Below are 22,394 nucleotides of genomic sequence, written 5' to 3'. Positions count from 1 at the left end.
CGTATAAAGTTTTTGGCGCCGTTACCAAGGAATTAACGATCACGATTTCGTGCACCAAGTTTTTGGTGCCGTTGCCGAGGATTGTTCGAGTTTGGACAACTGACGGTTCATCTTATTGCTCAGATTAGGTAATTTTCTTTTTGTTTTATTTTCAAAAAATTTTTCAAAAATCTTTCAAAAATTTTTCCTCTGTTTTCGAAAAAAAAATATTTTTCTTCAGAAATATTGAGAATGAATTCTAGAGTTTCAAGATAACATGTTGAAGCCTGGCTGGCTGTAAAGCCATGTCTAAATTCTTTTAGACTGAGGCTTCTTTTTCACATGCTTGAACTATGTATGCTGAAGCTTGGCTGGCCATTGGCCATGTCTAGTGTTTTAGACCGAAGCTTTCATGAAAAGCTTGGCTGACTATTAAGCCATGTCTAATTCCTGGACTGGAGCTTTAGACTAACGTTGAAAGATTCCTGGAATCCTTATTAAAATTTTTGAATTTCTTATTTTCTTTTTCCAATATAATTTCGAAAAATACCAAAAAAAAAAGACCCAAAAAAAATAATTTTGTGTTTCTTGTTTGAGTCTAGTGTCAAGTCATAAGTTTGGTGTCAATTGCATGTTTATCTCTTTCTTGCATTTTTCGAAAATTCATGCATTGCATTCTTCATGATCTTCAAGTTGTTCTTGATGAATCCTCTTGTTTGATCTTCATATTTTCTTGTTGTATGTTGCATCTTATTTTTCATATGCATTCTTGCATTCATAGTGTCTAAAAATTAAAAATTTCTAAGTTTGGTGTCTTGCATGTTTTCTTTTCTTGAAAATTTTTCAAAAATAAGTTCTTGATGTTCATCATGATCTTCAAAGTGTTCTTGCTGTTCATCTTGACATTCATAGTGTTCTTGCATGCATCATTTGTTTTGATCCAAAATTTTCATGCATTGAGTCTTTTTGATGTTTTTCTCCCTCATCATTAAAATTCAAAAATAAAAAAATATCTTTTCCTTTTTTCACTCATAAATTTCGAAATCTTTGGGTTGACTTTTTCAAAAATTTTTAAAATTAGTTGTTTCTTGTTAGTCAAGTCAAGATTTCAATTTCAAAAATCTATCTTTCCAAAATCTTTTTCAAAATCAAATCTTTTTCATTTTATTTTCCTTTGTTTTCGAAAATTCTCAAAAATCCTTTTCAAAGTTTTTCAAAATCTTTTTCCTATTTTCACTTCATATTTTCGAAAATTGCTTTGACAATTAATGTTTTGATTCAAAAAATTTCAAGTTTGTTACTTTCTTGTTAAGAAAGATTCAAACTTTAAACTCTAGAATCATATCTTGTGATTTCTTGTGAGTCAAGTCATTAATTGTGATTTAAAAAAAATCAAATCTTTTTTCAAAATAAATTTCAAATCATATCTTTTTAAAACCATATCTTTTCAAAATCATATCTTTTCAAAATATCTTTTTCCAACTTCATATCTTTTTAAAATTAATTTCAAAATCTTTTTCAAAACCACCTAACTATTTCTCTCTCCTAATTTTCGAAAATCACCTCCCTCTTTTTCAAAAATTTTTTTAATTAATTAATTGTTTCTTCTAACTTTTTTGAATTCTAATTAATAAATAAAAGAAAAACAAAAATATTTTTCTTTTTTTCTTCTTCTAATTTTCGAAATTCTCTCTCCCTCATCTCTTTCTAATTATTTTATTTATCTACTAACACTTCTCTTCTTTTTAAAAATTCGAACCCTCTCCCTCTTTCTGTGTTCGAATTCTTTTTCTTCTCTTCTCTTCTACTCATATAAAGAAACCTCTCTACTGTGGCAAAGAGGATCCCTATTATTTTCTGTTCCCTTCTTTTTCATTTGAGTAGGAGCAAGGATAAGAACATTCTTGTTGAAGCAGATCCTGAACCTGAAAGGACTCTGAAGAAGAAACTAAGAGAAGCTAAAATACAACAATCCAGAGAAAACCTTACAGAGAATTTTCGAAAAAGAAGGAGACATGGTCGAACCCAACAACAATGCAAGGAAGATGCTTGGTGACTTTACTGCACCAAACTCCAACTTACATGGAAGAAGCATCTCAATCCCTGCCATTGGAGCAAACAATTTTGAGCTAAAGCCTCAATTAGTTTCTCTGATGCAACAGAATTGCAAGTTTCATGGACTTCCATCAGACGATCCTTTTCAGTACTTAACTGAATTCTTGCAAATCTATGATACTGTTAAGACCAATGGGGTTGATCCCGAGGTCTACAGGCTTATGCTTTTCCCATTTGCTATAAGAGACAGAGCTAGAATATGGTTGGACTCTCAACCTAAAGATAGCCTGAACTCTTGGGATAAGCTGGTCACGGCTTTCTTAGCCAAGTTCTTTCCTCCTCAAAAGCTTAGCAAACTTAGAGTGGATGTTCAAACCTTCAAACAGAACGAAGGTGAATCCCTCTATGAAGCTTGGGAGAGATACAAGCAACTGACCAAAAAGTGTCCTTTTGACATGCTTTCAGAATGGACCATCCTGGATATATTCTATGATGGTTTGTCTGAATTATCAAAGATGTCATTGGACCATTCTGCAGGTGGATCTATTCACCTAAAGAAAACACCTGCAGAAGCTCAGGAACTCATTGACATGGTTGCAAAAAACCAGTTCATGTACACTTCTGAAAGGAATCCTTTGAGTAATGGGACGCCTCAGAGGAAGGGAGTTCTTGAAAGATACTCTGAATGCCATATTGGCTCAGAATAAAATATTGACTCAGCAAGTCAATATGATTTCTCAGAGTCTGGATGGATTGCAAGCTGCATCCAACAGTACTAAAGAGGCATCTTCTGAAGAAGAGGCTTATGATCTTGAGAACTCTGCAATAGCAGAGGTGAATTACATGGGGGAACCCTATGGAAACACCTATAATCCCTCATGGAGAAATCATCCAAATTTATCATGGAAGGATCAACAAAAGCCTCAACAAGGCTTTAATAATGGTGGAAGAAACAGATTTAGCAATAGCAAGCCTTTTCCATCATCCACTCAGCAACAGATAGAGAATTCTGAGCAGAATCCATCTAGCTTAGCAAATATAGTCTCTGATCTATCTAAGGCCACTCTAAGTTTCATGAATGAAACAAGATCCTCCATTAGAAATTTGGAGGCACAAGTGGGCCAGCTGAGTAAAAGAGTCACTGAAACTCCTCCTAGTACTCTCCCAAGCAATACAGAAGAGAATCCAAAAAGAGAGTGTAAGGCCATTACCTTACTTGGTGTGGCTGAACCCAGAGAGGAGGAGAAGGACGTGAATCCTAGTGAGGAAGACTTCCTGGGATGTTCACTAACCAATAAGGAGTTTCCCTTTGAGGAACCAAAGGAATCTGAGGCTCAACTAGAGACTATAGAGATTCTATTGAACCTCCTTTTACCATTCATGAGCTCTGATGACTATTCTTCCTCTGAAGAGGATGAAGACATCAGTGAAGAGCAGGTTGCTAAATATCTAGGAGCCATCATGAAGTTGAATGTCAGTTTATTTGGTAATGATACTTGGGAGGATGAACCCCCCTTGTTCTCCAATGAACTCAGTGCATTGATAAGGCAGACATTGCCTCAGAAGAAACCAAATCCCGAAAAGTTCTTCATACCTTGTACCATAGGCACCATGACCTTTGAGAAGGCTCTGTGTGACCTTGGGTCAGGGATAAACCTCATGCCACTCTCTGTAACGGAGAAACTAGAAATCTTTGAGGTACAAGCTGCAAGAATCTCACTAGAGATGGCAAACAAATCAATGAAATAGGCTTATGGATTAGTAGAGGACTTGTTAGTAAAGGTTGAAGACTTTTACATCCCTGCTGATTTCATAATCCTAGACACTGGAAAGGATGAGGATGAATCCATCATCCTTGGAAGACCCTTCCTAGCCACAGCAAAAGCTGTGATTGATGTGAACAGAGGAGAGTTGGTCCTTCAACTAAATAAGGACAACCTTGTGTTTAAAACTCAAGGATCTCCTTCTGTAACCATGGAGAGGAAGCATGAAAAGCTTCTCTCACTGCAGAGTCAACCAAAGCCCCCACAGTCAAACTCTAAGTTTGGTGTTGAACCCCCACATTCAAACTCTAAGTTTGGTTTTGGGAGGTCCCAACAATGCTCTGAACATCTGTGAGGCTCCATGAGAGCTCACTGTCAAGCTATTGACTTTAAAGAAGCGCTTGTTGGGAGGCAACCCAATGTTATTTAATTATATCTATTTATTTTTTATTGTTATTTTTTTTAGGTTGATGATCATGTAGAGTCACAAAAACTACTGCAAAATCAAAAACAGCATTAAAAACAGCTCACCCTGGAGGAAGAGCTTACTGGCGTTTAAATGCCAATAAGAAGCATCAAACTGGCGTTTAACGCCAGAAAGAAGCATCAAGATGGCGTTAAATGCCAGAAACAAGCACCAGGCTGGCGTTTAACGCCAGAACAGAGCATGGAATTGGCATTAAATGCCAGAAACAAGCAGTAAGCTGGCGTTTAATGCCAGACATACATTCTAAGGGTGTTTTGCACGCCTAATTGGAGCAGGGATGCTAAGTCTTTGACCCCACTGGATCTGTGGACCCCACAGGATCCCCACCTACCCCACCTCTTCTTCCCTCATCTTCACACCTTTTTATAACTCTCTTCCCCAAATACCCTTCACCAATCACCTCCATACCTCTTCCCTAAATACCCTTAACCACTCACATCCATCCACTTTTCCCCATAAACCCCACCTACCTCCAAAATTCAAATTCTTTTCCCTCCCAAACCCAACCCTAATGGTCGAAACCTACCCACCTACCCCACCCCTATATAAACCCCTCAACACTACTCCATTTTCACACATTACAACCACCACTTCTCCTCCTTGGCCGAATACACCTTCTCCCTCCATCTCCTCCATTTTCTTCTTCTTCTACTACTTCCTTTCTTCTTTTGCTCGGGGATGAGAAAACCTTTTAAGTTTGGTGTGGTAAAAGCATTGCTTTTTGTTTTTCCATAACCATCAATGGCACCTAAGGCCAGAGAAACCTCAAGAAAGAGGAAAGGGAAGGCAATTGCTTCCACCTCTGAGTCATGGGAGATGGAGAGATTCATCTGAAAGGTCCATCAAGACCACTTCTATGAAGTTGTGGCCAAGAAAAAGGTAATCCCTGTGGTTCCTTTTAAGCTCAAAAAGAGCGAATATCCGGAGATCCGACAAGAGATTAGAAGAAGAGGATGGGAAGTTCTCTCTAATCCTATTCAACAAGTCGGGATCTTAATGGTTCAAGAGTTCTATGCAAACGCATGGATCACTAGGAACCATGATCAAAGTAGGAACCCAAATCCAAATAATTGGCTTACAATGGTTCGGGGGAAATACTTAGATTTCAGTCCGGAAAATGTAAGGTTGGCGTTCAACTTGCCAATGATGCAAGAAAATGCACGCCCCTACACTAGAAGGGTCAACTTTGATCAAAGGTTGGACCAAGTCCTCATGAACATATGTGTGGAAGGAGCTCAATGAAAAGTTGACTCAAGAGGCAAGCCAGTTCAATTGAGAAGACCGGACCTTAAGCCTGTAGCTAGAGGATGGTTGGAGTTCATCCAATGCTCAATTATTCCTACTAGCAACCGGTCTGAAGTTACTGTAGACCGGGCCATCATGATCCATAGTATCATGATTAGGGAAGAAGTGGAAGTTCATGAGATTATACCTCAAGAATTCTACAAGGTGGCTGACAAGTCATCTACTTTAGCAAGGTTAGCCTTTCCTCACCATATTTGCCACCTCTGCAATTCAGTTGGAATTGACATACAGGGAGATATCCTCATTGATGAGGACAAGCCCATCACTAAGAAAAGGATGGAGCAAACAAGAGATCATGGACCTCAATAAGAGCATGATGAAATTCCTCACCATGAAATCCCTGAGATGCCTCAAGGGATGTACTTCCCTCCACAGAACTATTGGGAGCAAATCAATACCTCCCTAGGAGAATTAAGTTCCAACATGGGACAACTAAAGATGGAATTTATGTTTAGACGTAATTTGATGTGTTTCAGATTTATGAATGCTTTTAATTGGTAACGCTTAATTATTTGAGTAGATTCTCTTCCCTTTTCGCTTTGGTTGAGTAATTGGTAACGCTTGAGTTGTCAAATAAAGCAGTGGTTGAAATTGGGAGTTGCTCCAATAACTCTAGTCTTTCCATAGGAATTGACTAGGACTTGAGGATCAAACTAATTAGTCCACTTGATTTACCTTCATAGTTAGAGGTTAACAAAGTGGGATTAAAATCCAATTCTCATCACAATTGATAAGGATAACTAGGATATGACTTCTAGTTCTAATACCTTGCCAAGAGTTTATTTTATTATTACTATTTTATTTTTCTTATTATTTAACATACTTCTTCCTTACTTTCAAAATCCCCAATTTACAAGACTCATAACCAATAATAAGAATACCTCCCTGCAATTCCTTGAGAAGACGACCCGAGGTTTAAATACTCGGTTATCAATTTTAAAGGGGTTTGTTACTTGTGACAACCAAAACGTTTGTAAGAAAGGACTTTTGTTGGTTTGGAAGCTATACCTGCAACGAGGATTTATCTGCAAATTTCTAGACCACGCAAAAGTTCTCTCTTCAAAATGGCGCCGTTGCCGGGGAACTGCAAACGTGTGCCTTATTATTATTGGTTATTGTAAATATTTTTCAAAAAAAAAATAATTTTCATATTTTTATTTTAAAATTTTTTTTATCTTATCTTATCTTAGTTTTAAATTTCAAAATTCAATTTTTTTTCAAAAAAAAAAAATCATATCTCTTTCAAAAATCTTATCTTATCTTATTTCAAATTCAAATTTCAAATTTCAAATCTTTTCTCTTATTTTATTTTATTTTATTTTATTTTCCTTTGCTTGTTTATTTGTTTTTATTTTTTAATTTTTATTAGTTACTATGAATTCTCACCCCTATCGCTTTGAGTTTGGTTCCAATGCTGTTGCAAGGAATGGAAATTATAACAGGAACATGTATCAAGGTCAAAACAATCAGAGATGGAAGGAGCCACGAGGATCTGATCAACCCTTTAGGCAACAACACCTTCCAAAATACCATGGACAACGACCATTCAACAATGCATGTCAAGACAATAGTTATGGTGGACCCCTTCATGACAACCATCACCCACCAAATCACTATGGTCAAAAACCATTCCGAGGTGCATACCAAGATGATAGATATGATGGACCCCCATCATATGCTTATGAACCACCTCCCCAACATACCTTTGAACCACCAAACTCACAAGCCCCTTTACACCATTTACCTCCATATGACCCTAACCCACATCCACCAAACCAACCACCCTATGAACCAAATGAACCATACATAGATCTACCCCAACCTCCATTGGATAACAATACACTCATCTCTAACATTATTGGTCTCACCTCTACACTCCAAAATCTTATATCCCGCATGAACCAACCCTCTACCTCCAATATTCAACCCTCAAGCTCTAGTGCACTTCCTTTTCAACCATATAATGATCTTTTCATCCCATCACCACCCTCCATGGAAGAGCACCCACATCCATCAATCCAAGAGCAAGATGATCCCAATTATGCTATTGATATGGAACAGGAAAGAAGGAATCATCTTCGCGAATCCATACTTCATAAGGAGCTAGAGGAGGCCCTACGGGTAAAGGTAGGAGAGACCCTTGAAGATGAAGGAGTAGTTGAAAGGTGTTGTCATGGAAAGAAAATCATCGAGGATGAGTACGATTTTATACTTAAACAGCTGGCCAAAGCAGCAATTATTAAAAAGGAAGAAGTGGTTGTAGACTTAAGAGATGCTGTACCTCCATTGGAAAGTCCAGTCACAGAGCCTCCTTCCATGGTGTTTGATGTTGATCTTGAGGAGGGTGTACAACCTCCAAGGCATACCCTGGTTGAAGACTTGGAAGAGGTTGATCAAGAGATGGAGATTAAAGAAGAAGAAGCACAACCTCCCATGCCCTTGGAAAGTAATGATGAGGAGATTGAATTGGAAGAAAGCTACCAAGAGGAAGAGGTTGAAATTGAAGATGCTTACAATGAGGAGGAAGTTGTCCAAGAAGAGCACAAGGGAGTGGAGCTTAAAATCACCTTGCCAAAGTTACTGGAGACCTCTCCCCAAAGGCCATTACCACCTAATACAACATTCAAGTGGGTAAAATTCATATCCCTTAGCTTTCTCATTCCACTTGAATATGGTTTACTTGAGACAGATGGGCAACTTAGAGCTCTTTGTGGCTTTAAGAGTAAGAGGAAGATGGTTAGTGGTAGGAGTCATCATGCAAGATTCAATATGGTGGAAATCTCAAAGTTTAAATGCAAAGGTTAGTGTAAAGCTCAACTGAATGGGTCTAGGAAGTTATTTGGACGCTTCACTGAGAATTCTAAAGCTAAACCACCTGGATGGAATCATGATAATCAACATGAAGACGGGTGTAGAAATAAGATTTGGGATCCCGGAGGATATTGGAATCACAAACATTGGTGGAGATTCCTGGATGAGTTCAAGCATAAGCCACCATAACAGGAAGCTCATCAAATGTCCAACTTAAGGACTTTAACTAAAAGTGCTAGGTGGGAGATAACCCACCATGGTATGATCGTTCCTTTTTCAATTTTATTTCGTTTGGTTTGTTTTTATTTTATTTTATTTTCATTGAACCTGGAATTATTTATTTCATCTACATTAGCATTGCATTCTGCATACTGCATAAAAAAAATTGCACGCGACGCGACAGCATCGCCGACGCGTCCGCGTCACCAGTGCGTTTGGAAGAAAAGAAACGTGAACAGAGAGTCACGCGAAAGCGTGGCTGGAGGCGTGCCTTTTGCACAAAATTGATCCACGCGACCACGTCGCTGACCCGTCCGCGTCATGTGGGAAAAATGCCTCCCACGCGCCCGCGTCACCAACGCGAATGCGTGGCCCTGTGAAATCGACGTAAAGAGGTGTATGGCAGAAAGTTATGATAGAGTGGGGCTGGAACCATGCTAGCAGCACAAGCCCTACCACGCGAATGCGTGCCCCACGCGTTCGCGTTATTTTTAAAAGAAAGGCCATCCACGCGATCGCGTCAACCACGCGACCGCGTCACCCAAAAATTTGGCGAAAAAAGTTTCGAACAGAGAGTTGTGCGAACGCGAGGCTGCACTCGTGCCAATCGCAAAAATCAGCCCACGCGATCGCGTGACCCACGCGTCCGCGTCACCTGACCTTATCGCGCACCGCGCGAACGCGTGAACCACACGTCCGCGTCGCATGCGTCGCACAACTTATCCAGATCAGTGCCAATTATCTTATCTTTTTTTTCTAATCCTAAATTCTTCTATCTTTTCTTCTTTCTCTCTCCTTTCTTTCTTTCTTTTTCTTCATCTTTTTTAACTTCTCATTCTTCTTATCTTTCATTTTATTTTACTTAATTTATTTGCATATTTCATTCATTGCATCTTAATTTTGTGCATATTTTTATTTTCTTTTCTAAATTAATTATTTTCTCTTTGGTGTTAAAATTTTCTTATTTAAACTGTTGCATCTTCTCTTGAATTATTTTGGGTGCTTAGTGACTTGTGTTATTCTGGTTAGGTAATATTATTTAAATCAATGCCAATCTTTTATACCTGTATTACTTTTGCATTGACATGAATTTATATTATCTTTCCTTACCCACTCTCTTCCCCATTGTTGCAAATTTTTGCACTCTTGATTTGCCATGTACTTCTACTATTTTCTCACTTGCATGTTGTAGCTACCATGTAATTGAGACCCTTATCATCTGGCATTAACACCCACATTTTATTTATTTTCTATCTTTATTTTGGGTTACTTTTCTTCTTTTTCTCTTCTTTCAGGCTGGCCACCGAAGACGGAAAAAGGGAGAAACTTCTAAAAGGGGAGACAAACAAGTCTATCTGCACAATCCTTGAAGAAAAGCATCAGTTGGAACAACCCGTCCACCTGCACATCTCAGCATGCACCGAGGACGGTGAAATCTTTAAGTGTGGGGAGGTCGATACCAATCTCCATGGGTTAGTACCTTCCTGTCTCAACACCAATATTTAAATTTTCTTTGTTAAATTAGTTGTTGCATTTGCATGTTTAATTGCATGTTTGTTTGATTTTATGCATTTCTTCACTACTTGGTTAAAGTAATAAATTTCTTTTTAGGACTCTATTTTTAAAAAATTTCACTAATTTAAATTGAAAATTTTTTTTATGTTAAAACTTGTTTGAAGTTGTATTTGGAACATGAATCATAGCTAAGAACACACAACCTATAAGATTTTGAGCTTATTTATATGGTTACATTATTTAACCATAAATTTTTATTCTTGTGTGTTTTCTTCTCTATAATTGCAATCTTTGCTTTGTTCCATTCTATATGTCCATTATTTAGTGTATTTACATGCTTGCATATGATTGAGGCCATTATTTGTTATTAGCTCACTTATCCCAAATAAGCATACCTTTTACATCACCCTTGTTAGCCACTTTGAACTTTTTAACCCCCTTCTATTTCATAACCACATTACTAGCCTTAAGCAGAAAAACAAAATAAAAATTCCAAGTTGAATCCTTGGTTAGTTTAAGATAGATATTGTGTATAATTTAGGTGTGGAGAATTTTATGGGAACATGGGATGATATGAAAAAATAGGGAATTAAATTGAATTAAATTATTTGAAAATTTGGGAAGCATGCTCATGTGAAATCAAAATAATTAAATTACCATGTGCATTGAAATATATATATATATATATATATATATATATATATATATATATATATATATTAAGTAATTAAATAACGGGATACAAAAAAAAAAGAGAGAAGAAAAGAAGAAAAATAATATTATCCCAAATGCAAAATAAAAAGAATCAATGCACATGGGACAAAAATTCAAAAATAAGTTTGATACATGAGCATGTAATACAAAAGTGGGAAAAAAATTGGGTAGCTAGGTAAAGTATTTTAAAATTGTATAAAGTATGTATATGTTAGGTGAGATCTTAGACTAATCAAGGATTCACTTTATAAAGCTCACTTGGCCATACATATATCCTTATCTTTACCTCAGCCCCATTACAACCCAAAAAAGACCTCATGATGTTTGCATTGGTACATTAAATATTTGTTGATTGGTTAGATGAAGAACAAAGTTTTAGAAAGCATGACTAGAGAAGAGTAGAGTAAATTACCCTATACACTTGCGAGACTAGAGTGATATACACTACCAGTGAGGGTTCAGTGCTTAATTCTATGTTCCCTGCTTTCATGAGCTATCTTCTTACAAGTTTACTTGTCTTTTATTATATGATTTGAATTAGTGGAATTTGAATTATTTTTGTCTTGGAGAACTTGTTTACTTTGAACCAAGTAGATAGAAACATCTTAGCATATAGTTGCATTCATATAGATAGGTTGCATTTCATACTTTCTTACTTTCCTCATTCACTTTTATAGCTTCTCTTGAGCTTAGCATGAGGACATGCTAATGTTTAAGTGTGGGGAGGTTGATAAACTACTATTTCATGGTTTATCTTATGCTCAATTGAGTGGTTTTTATCAACTCTTTACCCACTAATTCATACTATTTGCATGGTTTTACATTTTGCTTCCTGATTTTGTGCTATGATTGAAAACATGTTTTCTTTGGTCTTAATTTGCTAAATATTAATCCTCTCTTATTACCATTAGATGCCTTGATATGTGTGCTAAGTGATTTCAGAGCTCAGAGGATGGGAGGAAAGCATGCAAAAGTGGAAGGAATACAAGAAGTTGAAAAAATTGCTAAGCTGTCCAGCCTGACCTCTTCGCACTCAAACGATCATAACTTGAGCTATAGAGGTCCAAATGATGTGGTTTTAGTTGCGTTGGAAAGCTAACATCCGGGGCTTCGATTTGATATATAATTTGCCATAGCTGCCCCGATGCCAGGCGACGCGAACGCGTGGATCACGCGGACGTGTGACATGGCAAAAGTGCAATCCGCACAAACGCATGGACGACGCCTCCGCGTCACTTTGCCGTGACCTGTATGTACCAGAATATGCTGGGGGCGATTTCTGGGCTGTTTTTGACCCAGTTTTCGGCCCAAAAAACACAGATTAGAGGCTATAAAGTGGGAGAATGCATCCATTCATAAAAGAAGCTTTCATATTCACAATTTTAGGATTTAGATGTAGTTTTTAGAGAGAGAGGTTTTCTCCTCTCTCTTAGAATTTAGGATTAGGATTTAGGATTATTTCTTCTTCATCACAGGTTCAATGTTCCTTTAATTTATATTTCTACTTTTACCTTATTGTTTTAATTGATATTTATCTTTTCAATTTAGCTTATAAATCTTTCCATGTTATATTTGAATTTATGTTTAGACGTAATTTGATGTGTTTCAGATTTATGAATGCTTTTAATTGGTAACGCTTAATTATTTGAGTAGATTCTCTTCCCTTTTCGCTTTGGTTGAGTAATTGGTAACGCTTGAGTTGTCAAATAAAGCAGTGGTTAAAATTGGGAGTTGCTCCAATAACTCTAGTCTTTCCATAGGAATTGACTAGGACTTGAGGATCAAACTAATTAGTCCACTTGATTTACCTTCATAGTTAGAGGTTAACAAAGTGGGATTAAAATCCAATTCTCATCACAATTGATAAGGATAACTAGGATAGGACTTTCAGTTCTAATACCTTGCCAAGAGTTTATTTTATTATTACTATTTTATTTTTCTTATTATTTAACATACTTCTTCCTTACTTTCAAAACCCCCAATTTACAAGACTCATAACCAATAATAAGAACACCTCCCTATAATTCCTTGAGAAGAAGACCCGAGGTTTAAATACTCGGTTATCAATTTTAAAGGAGTTTGTTACTTGTGACAACCAAAACGTTTGTAAGAAAGGACTTTTGTTGGTTTAGAAGCTATACCTGCAACGAGGATTTATCTGCAATTTTCTAGACCACGCAAAAGTTCTCTCTTTAGACATGCTTAGTTTGAGTATGGGGAGGTTTGATAAACCCCAATTTTATGGTTTATCTTGTGCTTATTTTAGGGGATTTTATCACCTTTTTCCCATATTTATTCAATGAAATAGCCAGGTTTTGTAATTCTCCCTTAATTTGTGCTTATGTGTAAAAACATGCTTTTTAGGCCCTTAGATTGGTGATTTTAATTCACTTTAATTCCATTCGATGCCTTGATGTGTTTGTTGAGTGATTTCAGGTTCATAAGGCAAGTATTGGATGGAAGAAATGAAGAGAAAAGTATGCAAGTGGAGAATTCATAAAGAAATGAGCAAAATGGAGAATTAAGGGCCACGCGCACGCGTCATGCACGCATACACGTGCATTGAAGATTCGCAAGCCACACACGCGTCAAGCACGCATATGCGTGGGTGGAGGTTTTTGCCATCAACGCGTACGTGTCACCCACACGTACGCGTGACGCTCGCACGTGACTCACTTAAAGGCAAAATGCTGGGGGCGGTTTCTGAGCTGCCCAGGCCCAAATCCAACTTGTTTCTGAGGGTATTTGATGCAGAATTGAAGATTTAGAAAATGGGGGAGCACTTAGTTAGTCAACATGAGCCTTTAGTTAGTTTTCTAGAGAGAGAAGCTCCCTCTTCTATCTAGAATTAGGTTAGGATTAGGCTAATCTCTCTTAGATCTAGGTCTAATTTCATGTTTTTATCTTGTTTTCTTTATGATTTCCTGTTTCTACACTCTAATTTTCTTAGTTCTCTTGTTAATTTTACTTTTATGCCTCTTTTATGTTCATGCACCCATGTTGGATTTGGATCTCTTTTAATGAAATTTGATGTTAATGTTCTTTTATTGTTGATTTGAGTTGTTGATCTTGTTTCCTTGCAATTGGTAGTTGGTAGATTTATATTTGTTGCACTTTTACTATGCTCTCCTTTTATGCCTTCCAAGTGTTTAACAAAATGCTTGGTTGGATGTTAGAGTAGACTTTTGAGCATTCTTGGCTTGGAAAGAGTAATTAGGCAATCTTGAGTCATGAATACCCAACTCATGTTGGTGATCTAGAGTTGTTAGCTAATATTGTTTCCATTGACGCTAATCTCTTGCTAATTCAATTAGTAAGTGATTAGGACTTTTGGATTGAGATTAGCTAGTCTTATTAGACTTTCTTCGAGTGTGAGGATAACATGATACCTTCCTCCATCGTCGGGGATGACGTAATAAGATAAATTCTTGTTTAGTATTGTGATATGATTAACTAGTCTTGTTTGACTTTCTCCCTATGTGAAGATGACATGATACCTTCTTCCATTTGTTGGAGTTAACTAAGTAAGATGAATTAATCATTGCATGACTAGGATAGAAAGCCTACATTCTCAATTCTGGCCATGAATGTCTCTCTTTATTAATTGCCTCTCTTTATTACTTGTCTTCTTTAAATGCTTGCTTGAGTTACTCTTCTTGTCATTTAAATTCTTGCACATTTAACTTCTTGCCCTTTTATCAATCAAACCCCCTTTGGTTCCATCATAGCCAATAATCATTCACTTCATTGCAATTCCTTGTGAGACGACCCAGAGTCTAAATACGTCAGTTAATTCTTATTGGGGTTTGTACTTGTGACAGAACCAAATTTTTGATGTGAGAATTGTTTGTTGGTTTGGAAGCTATGCTTACAACGAAGTTCTTATTTCTATAAGAAAAATTTTAGACCGACACGACAAGACTCATTATCACACTCCCCACGGATAAACACTTGGTCGAATGAAGTGCTTACCCAACACATCTTCCAGCTGAGCTTTCAGTTCAGCCATTTCTAAAGGTGACATCCTGTAAGGAGTAATCGAAATCGGACTGGCTCCAGGCACCAACTCAATTGCAAATTCAACCTCTCGGTTAGGTGGAAATTCATTAATATCATCCGGAAATACGTTTGGAAATTTACAGACAACCGAAATTTGCTCTAAACTCTGATCATCACATGACACTCCCACAGTTAATAACATAATACCCTGACATTTAGTTCCAGAACAATTTACTGTCATAGAGTTCAAATAGTAACTGTTCACCACAACCGGCGCTTCTGACCCTTCTGGCATAAACTGTACTGACTTCTTAGAACAATCAAGGAAAACATGATTCTTGGATAACCAATCCAATCGCAGAATGAGATTAAGACCAGTCATCGGCAAACAAATCAAATCATGCACAAATTCAAGCTGTTGTATTGGAAACAAACTTGTGGACATCCTAACCTAGTCACCATAGCTTCATGAGTAGTATTATGCACTTTCAAATCATAACCTAAAACCACCATTCTCAATACTAACTCATTAGCCTTTTCAAATGCAATAAATGAATGAGTTGCTCCTGAATCAAATAAAGCATTTAAAACTTTACTAGCCATTTCACAGTTACCTCTAATCAGTGTCTCAGATCTCTCAGCACCTGCTGCAGAAGTAGTGTACACTCTCTCTGGCTGTTGTACTCTACCAGTCTCATACTTCTTCTCCGGACAATTATTAGCCAAATGCCCGGGCTAACCATAAAAATAGTATACCCCAAGTCCTGATCTGCACAGTACTCCAGGGTAATACTTCCTGCACCTCTGACAATTCAAATCATGTTGTGGCTGCTTTCCAAACCTTCTTCCCTGATTAACATTAGTATTCGACCTTCTGTAATTACCATGGCCTTGATTTTGCTGCGGAACAAAGCCTCCATGCTTGAAATTCCTACCTCTCAGAGCAAAGTTTCTCCCTGGAGTCCTCTGAAAAGGTACCCTCAGACTTCCTTTCTCTGTTGCTGCCTTCCTCACACATTCTTCAGCCACCCTGCTCTTATTCACCAATTCAAAAAATACTCTAATCTCCATTGGTGCAACAAAGCCCAGAATATCGCTCCAAAGACCTCCCTCATACTTAATACACTTCCACTCAGCAAAATCTTCAAGCGCACCTTGACAGATATGAGAAAAGCGACATAACTCCTCAAACCTACTAGTATACTCAGTAACAGTCATCTGGCCTTGCTTTAATTGCATCAATTCAAGCTCCTTGGCATTTTTAATTGAATTAGGAAAGTATTTCTTATAAAACTCTGTTAGAAAAACCTCCCAAGGAATCACAACACTATCAGGATGTAGGATACGTTGTGTTTCCTACCACCAATACTGAGCCTCACCTTGTAGCTGATAAGTTCCAAATTAAACCCATTGCTCTTCAGGAACCTGTTGAGCCTGTAGCACCCGTTCCATAGCCTGAATCCAATTGTCTGCATCAGTGGAATTTGAGGTTCCCCTAAAGGTCAGAGGGTGAACTTTCAGAAATGTTACAAGCATCATAAGGTCGTCCTCATCATTATTGTTCCCGTGATTACCCTGGTTTATCTGATTACCTAGTGCCTCGGCTGTCGCCTGCATAGCTGCAGCCATATTTTTCAGGGCAGCCATAAAGTCTACTAGATCATTCCCTGCCGGGCCAGGAGTAACGGTGTCTATCCTACCTCTACCTCGCCCGCGACCGCGTCCGCCAGTCGACATCTGGTCCCTATATACACCAAACAAGTGATATTAAATTGATCAGTCTCAATATTGCAGGTCTAATGCTTTAAGTTCCAAATATATACTCACAAACTTTTATGCTATATATATCAGTCAGATATCCTAATAACACATAAACATATATACAGAGAATGCACAGAAGCATAATCAGTCCGTCTTTCAGGCTCTAAAGGAACAAACTGCTTTGATACCATAATGTAACACCCTACCACACTGAGCTTTACGCTTAAGTCATAAAACAGAGTTGGTGTGGTATTACGACCTCTAAAATAAAATGTGTACATATAATAGCAGAAAGATTATAATATACTAGGAGCCTTGAAGAATAGAGGAAGTGAAAATCACAAAATGAAAGCGCAATGCTTAAGGAACGAGTTAACTTGCGTGTTAAGAAAACTATAACTATCGAACATAAGATAACAAAAGTAGGAATAGAGTGCCAAAGATACAAAATAACAATCTCCTAACTCAGCCCGCAAAGCCAAGGCTGGCCGGAGAATATTTATACATATATACATACATATCCAAAACCCAAATATACATAAACAAAATCCTATCTCTCCATAAACCTCTAAGAGGATCAAAAGAACAAGTTATGCGAAGATAAAGCTAAGTACACATATATACATCACTGTACAACAAAATAACCCAGTAACCACTTTGCTTTAGGAGTCCAGACGCCTAACGAGATCTCAACTTGCATCTGAAAAACAACAACATAGTATGGGGTGAGAACCAGAGGTTCTCAGTATGGTAAAGGTGCCTCACACATAATATATAAGCTCCTGGGAATGCCAGAGGCAATCCTAGAATGCCGACACTCAGATTATAGAGCTTAAAGTATTAGACAGAAGCCATAAAAGGTAGTTTACTAAGAGTTTCTAAGCCTAACTTAACTTAATCTTGATCGAGTTTTCAACCTGGTACACGTGGTAGCAAGCCACGGTGCTTTACCCAGGGAATCTCGTATCTCAGATCATTTAGTCATTCAAGCCAAGTATCATTCATAATCATCCGTAACATTTCATAATCAATTCATCATTTTCTTTTTGGCTTTACTTCATCTCCAGGTTATCCCATTTCCTAGCTTCATCTGACTGTCAGGCTTAACACCACTATTTATGACTAAAGGAATGAAAAGAGAGGTTTAGATGTTTGAAATAAGGTTTTAAAACTCAAAAATCATGTTTGCTGGAATAGGGGTCAGGCGTACGCGTGGGAGTGTGAAGGTGCAGCTCGTGCGCGCATCCCTTGTCATGCGTACGCGTAGGTGAAAACTTCAGGTCACGCGTGCGCGTGGGTCACGCGTGCGCGTGGGTCACGCGTGCGCGTGGGTCACGCGTATGCGTGGACATGGTTGTTAGCTCCTTACGCGTACACATAAGACCAGTCGCATACGCATCACCAAAACCCATGCCACGCGTATGCGTGGATGTACGTTTTTTAAAAAAAAAAAAGATTCAATGGCAAGCTGCAGAATCATAAAATGTCACCCTGCATAGTTACATATTCGACATCAAAATTTCCGACGGGCATAATTCAATCGTTTTTCTTCCGTTCTTCGAACAGCATAAACTTCACGAACCCAATTTTCATTTAAAATAAGTTGGAATCAATTTGGTGTTCCAGAAGCCAAGTTATAGCCCGTCGAAGTTCGGCCCAAAACCAAAGTTTTGCAAACTCTTTAAACCTCATGTTCATTCAAAGTTTCCATTCCATTCAATATTAAACCTGTCAATACCAATACAATTGCCCGCAACAAACCTCAACAAAACTCTACACCATTCCATTAACCACCATTCAATAACACTAAACAATTTCATTTCTCAACAATTCCATCAAGCTTTCATTAATATTCTTGTAAACATATAATCAACAAATCAACCATATTTCTTTCTAACATCAATATAAATAACAATCTCCACCATATAACCAAATCCCCAATTATCCAACAAGCACTAACCAAACATGTTCATCAACAAATTACTAAACATTCAATATACACCTGCATTCCAACTTATCCTATGGTCATCTAGCCTAAGTTTTCATAGAACATTATATATTAAATGCAAGAAACCTAAACCATACCTTGGCCGATTTCCACGTAGCGTCCAAAGCAATTTAATTAAAACCAAGACAGCCCCTCAAAAGCTCAATAAACTCTAAGCTCAGCTTCCTCTAAGTTCCAATATTCAAAATTTCAAGCTCCAATTATTTATTCACAACCTAATACACATTTATAACACATATATACCCAATTTAATTCCGAAAACACAAATTAAGTAAAATTAAAATGGGATTGTGGTATCCTTATCTTACCTAAGTTTCACATAAGCAAGAGTGAACGTTTTTCTCAAGCTAATTGGATCCTAAAACATCAAAAATCAAAGAAATTCAACATCTCTTCTAATTTTAAAAAATTGGGGGAAAAGAGTGGCTGAGAGTAATTAATGGCTTACCTATGAAATTGTTCTGGTAGAAATGTAGAGCTCGACGCGGTGGACGCGTGGCTGCAAACGGTGCAGCGATCGGAGCTCGGACGGAGGAGTTACGGGATTTTAAAATCACCGTAAGGGTTCGGAGAGCTTTCTCTTCTTCTCTTCCCTGGAAGCTTTTAGCTTCGTTTCTGTTGAATGGGAGAAAAGAGAGGGCTTCATTCTTTTTAAGTGCTGGCCAGTTGGGCCCACGAGCCCGGTTTGGACCCGGTTCAATCAGTTCGGCCCATTCGGTCCAATCTTGGACCAATTTCTTCGAAATTAGTGTCAAAATTCTCGTTTCGATGAGCTCTATCCTAATTTAATATAATATTCGCATTTCTAATCTTCTTTATTAAAAACTAATTTATCGACTAATTATTTACTAATTTAACGAGGTTTACATATACCTTAAGGACCAAAATCGTACTTAACCCTAAATAATAATATTATCGTAGAATTTACCATCGGATTAATCCAAAGGTAGGTTTTGGCACCATTTCAAGTGAAATGACGCCAAAGTTACTGTCGGATTAATCCAAGGTAATCATCATCTCAGACTCAACAAGTCCATTGAAAAGACCGACGGAAAATCTTCCAATATTTAGCGTCGGACAAAAAAATCCGCCAGTAAGGGGTTTCTGGTGCCGTTTATACCATCAAATACAAGACGACGGTAGATCTGACGGTAATCAGCATTTTTCTTATAGTGACATAAGAATAACGCTATCAAACAGATCAATACAACATAATTACTAGCGTTTGTTTTGAGATGACTGAGACTCAGTATCATGTTTGTTGATTCAGAGACTGGTACTAAAATTTCTCTCTCTGTCTCCAAAATTTCAGTATTTCAGTACCTCTAAAAAGTAGGGACACAGGGGACTAAAATTTTTAGAGATGGAGACTGAAACTTTAATAACATTTTATACCTAAAATACTCTCATTTCAATTAATTAATTCCAATTTTATCTTTTGTACAAATTAAATTAGAGTTTCATTCTTGTTTTAATTCCTGTCTCCCATTTTGCACCAAACAGAATACTAAGATTTATTTCAATTTTTGTCTCTCAGTCTCAGTTTTCTGTCTCTGTCCCTTTATCAAATGCTACCTAACAAAATTGTCATCTATCTCTATTGGATATTTGATCTGTAGTAAATATTTTTTATCATCTGCTTTCTATGTTGTTGACCAATAGCATTTAGAACAAATTTATTCAGCGTCACTAGACATATCACATCTGGTGGCATGTCAATAAATATTGGTCGAGCAGAACTAAATATAACAGATTCATTATGATCCAATAATATTTCTCCATCATAATAATAAATTGCTAACAACGGTGTCTAAGACATTTTGCAAATGAAAAAGTGAGGGAATGCAGTGAAAGAGGTAAAAAAAGTGAGAGGTGAGATTTAGTGTGAGTGAATTCACTTCACATTCGCTCTATATATAGCAAGGTTGTGAGAACCGGACCGGTGGTTGAACCGGTCAAGTGACTAGTTCAATAGTTTAATGGTCTAACCGGGATCGAAACATGGTCAAACCGATTTAATTAAATATACAGTAAAATTATAAAAAAAATTCAATATATGATTTTAAATATTTAAATTCAATAATTTTTAAACTAATAAAATTTAAAATTTTATAATTTCACACAATAAATTATTTATAATTTATCATTAAAAATTTAAAAACAACTTCAAATTTCACATAATATATATTTATTTTAGTATCTCAAGTTGGTTCAAGGATGTAGGAATTTTAATGATGAAAGAATAAAGTACCCAAATGGTGAAGCTATTGAATGGAAACATCTATTACACAAATAAGTTTAATGAAATTATAATTGAAGTTAACAATTTTCAAAACTGACACGAATATATATATTTTTATTGTAGCATCACAGACAAGAGAAGTTTTCATGAACTGTTTCAAGAGTTATGATGGTCAAGTACAACTTTTACACATTGTATTTTAAGATCTTTATCTAGCAAAACTTACAGGGGGTTTCAAGTTACCTACTAAAATTCCAAGATCAAGATCTTTATCTTCAAACCTTTTTATGAAAGGATGGTCTTGTAAACACACAATAAGATTAGTAGAATCAGCAATTAAGAATTTTAATCAGACATAACATTTCATAAGTAAAAGAAAAGAACGTTAGGTTGCTAACCAGAAGTTCCAAGGATGTCAATCTATCCCGTGGATCTTTTGGGATGCTGCATTAAGCCAAATTGAACTTAGAATTGAAATAAGACAGTTTGTTCAGTATTTACAACAATTTTAGTTATATCAGATATTCAGATTAACTAACAAATTGATCAAACTAACCACTTGAAATAGTTACTGATTTCATTTTTTCTATTAGGGACTCAAAGAGTGAAACAAAATAAACAATTGCCATAATCCAAAATTATATCAAAATTTTATTCAGCATTTAAAATTGAACTTATTGCTATTTTTGAAAATTATATTCATTAAAATTAAGAATGACAGAATGATTAATTCAAATAATTAACAAAATAAAAAAATAAAAAACAAAAGAACTCTGCATCAATTCATATAATTAACAAAATAAAAAATTAACTGAAATCAAATTAATTCACTAAAGAACAGCAATTCATATAGTTAATTAATAAAATAAAAAAATTGAAAAACACAAGTACTCACCACGAATTCAATGTATTCTGCAAGAACCACGGTTCTGTGAGAGACGACGGCATAGATAAGAGATTTCTGGCCCATTTTCCTTCTTCTTTCTTCTTATTTAAGATCGGATATGGGTAGTAATACAAAGAAACTAGTGGTTTTGCTTCTTCTTCTTTTGTCGAATCGAATTGCTTCTTAACCGACGATGACAACAACTAGACGATGACGCTGACAGAAGGTTCGAACCACGAGGGTGGCAAGGGAGAGGGACTGAAGGAGGTGGAGTTTCTTCTGCTCATTGGAGGTGCAATGGAAATTAGGGTTGGAAGGGAGAGGGCTAAGGGAGGCGTTCGTAAGTGAGGGTGAGGGGACTGGGTTAGTGGGTTAGGTTAGTGGGTTTTTTTTTTCCTTTCTAGGCGTCAAAATGACGCCGTTTTTGGGATACATGACAAAACCGGGACTTTAAAAAACTCAGTCGATTCGTTCGGTTCACCAATTAACCACCAGTCGACCTATTTTTTTAACCAATTTTTTATAGAACGATTTTGGAAGTCAACCGAATCGATCAGATGGCTGGTTCCCAGTTAACCTAATCAAACCGGACGATTCGGTCCGATTTCAGAACCTTGATTTATAGAGGGTAGTTTTGATATAATTCGTCT

General features: G+C 36.9%; 1 non-coding gene across 1 annotated transcript; it reads right to left on the bottom strand.

The window, feature by feature from the left end:
• Positions 1-2,387: 2,387 nt before the first annotated feature.
• On the bottom strand, positions 2,388-2,495 carry LOC112724523 (small nucleolar RNA R71). Its single transcript, XR_003163681.1, has one exon. It is a non-coding gene; the product is annotated as a small nucleolar RNA R71 (small nucleolar RNA).
• Positions 2,496-22,394: the final 19,899 nt, after the last annotated feature.

Source organism: Arachis hypogaea, chromosome 11 (assembly GCF_003086295.3).
Source record: "Arachis hypogaea cultivar Tifrunner chromosome 11, arahy.Tifrunner.gnm2.J5K5, whole genome shotgun sequence".
Lineage (NCBI taxonomy): Eukaryota > Viridiplantae > Streptophyta > Magnoliopsida > Fabales > Fabaceae > Arachis > Arachis hypogaea.
The sequence above is the reverse complement of the archived record's forward strand: the minus strand, read 5'-3'. Positions and strand labels throughout refer to the sequence as shown.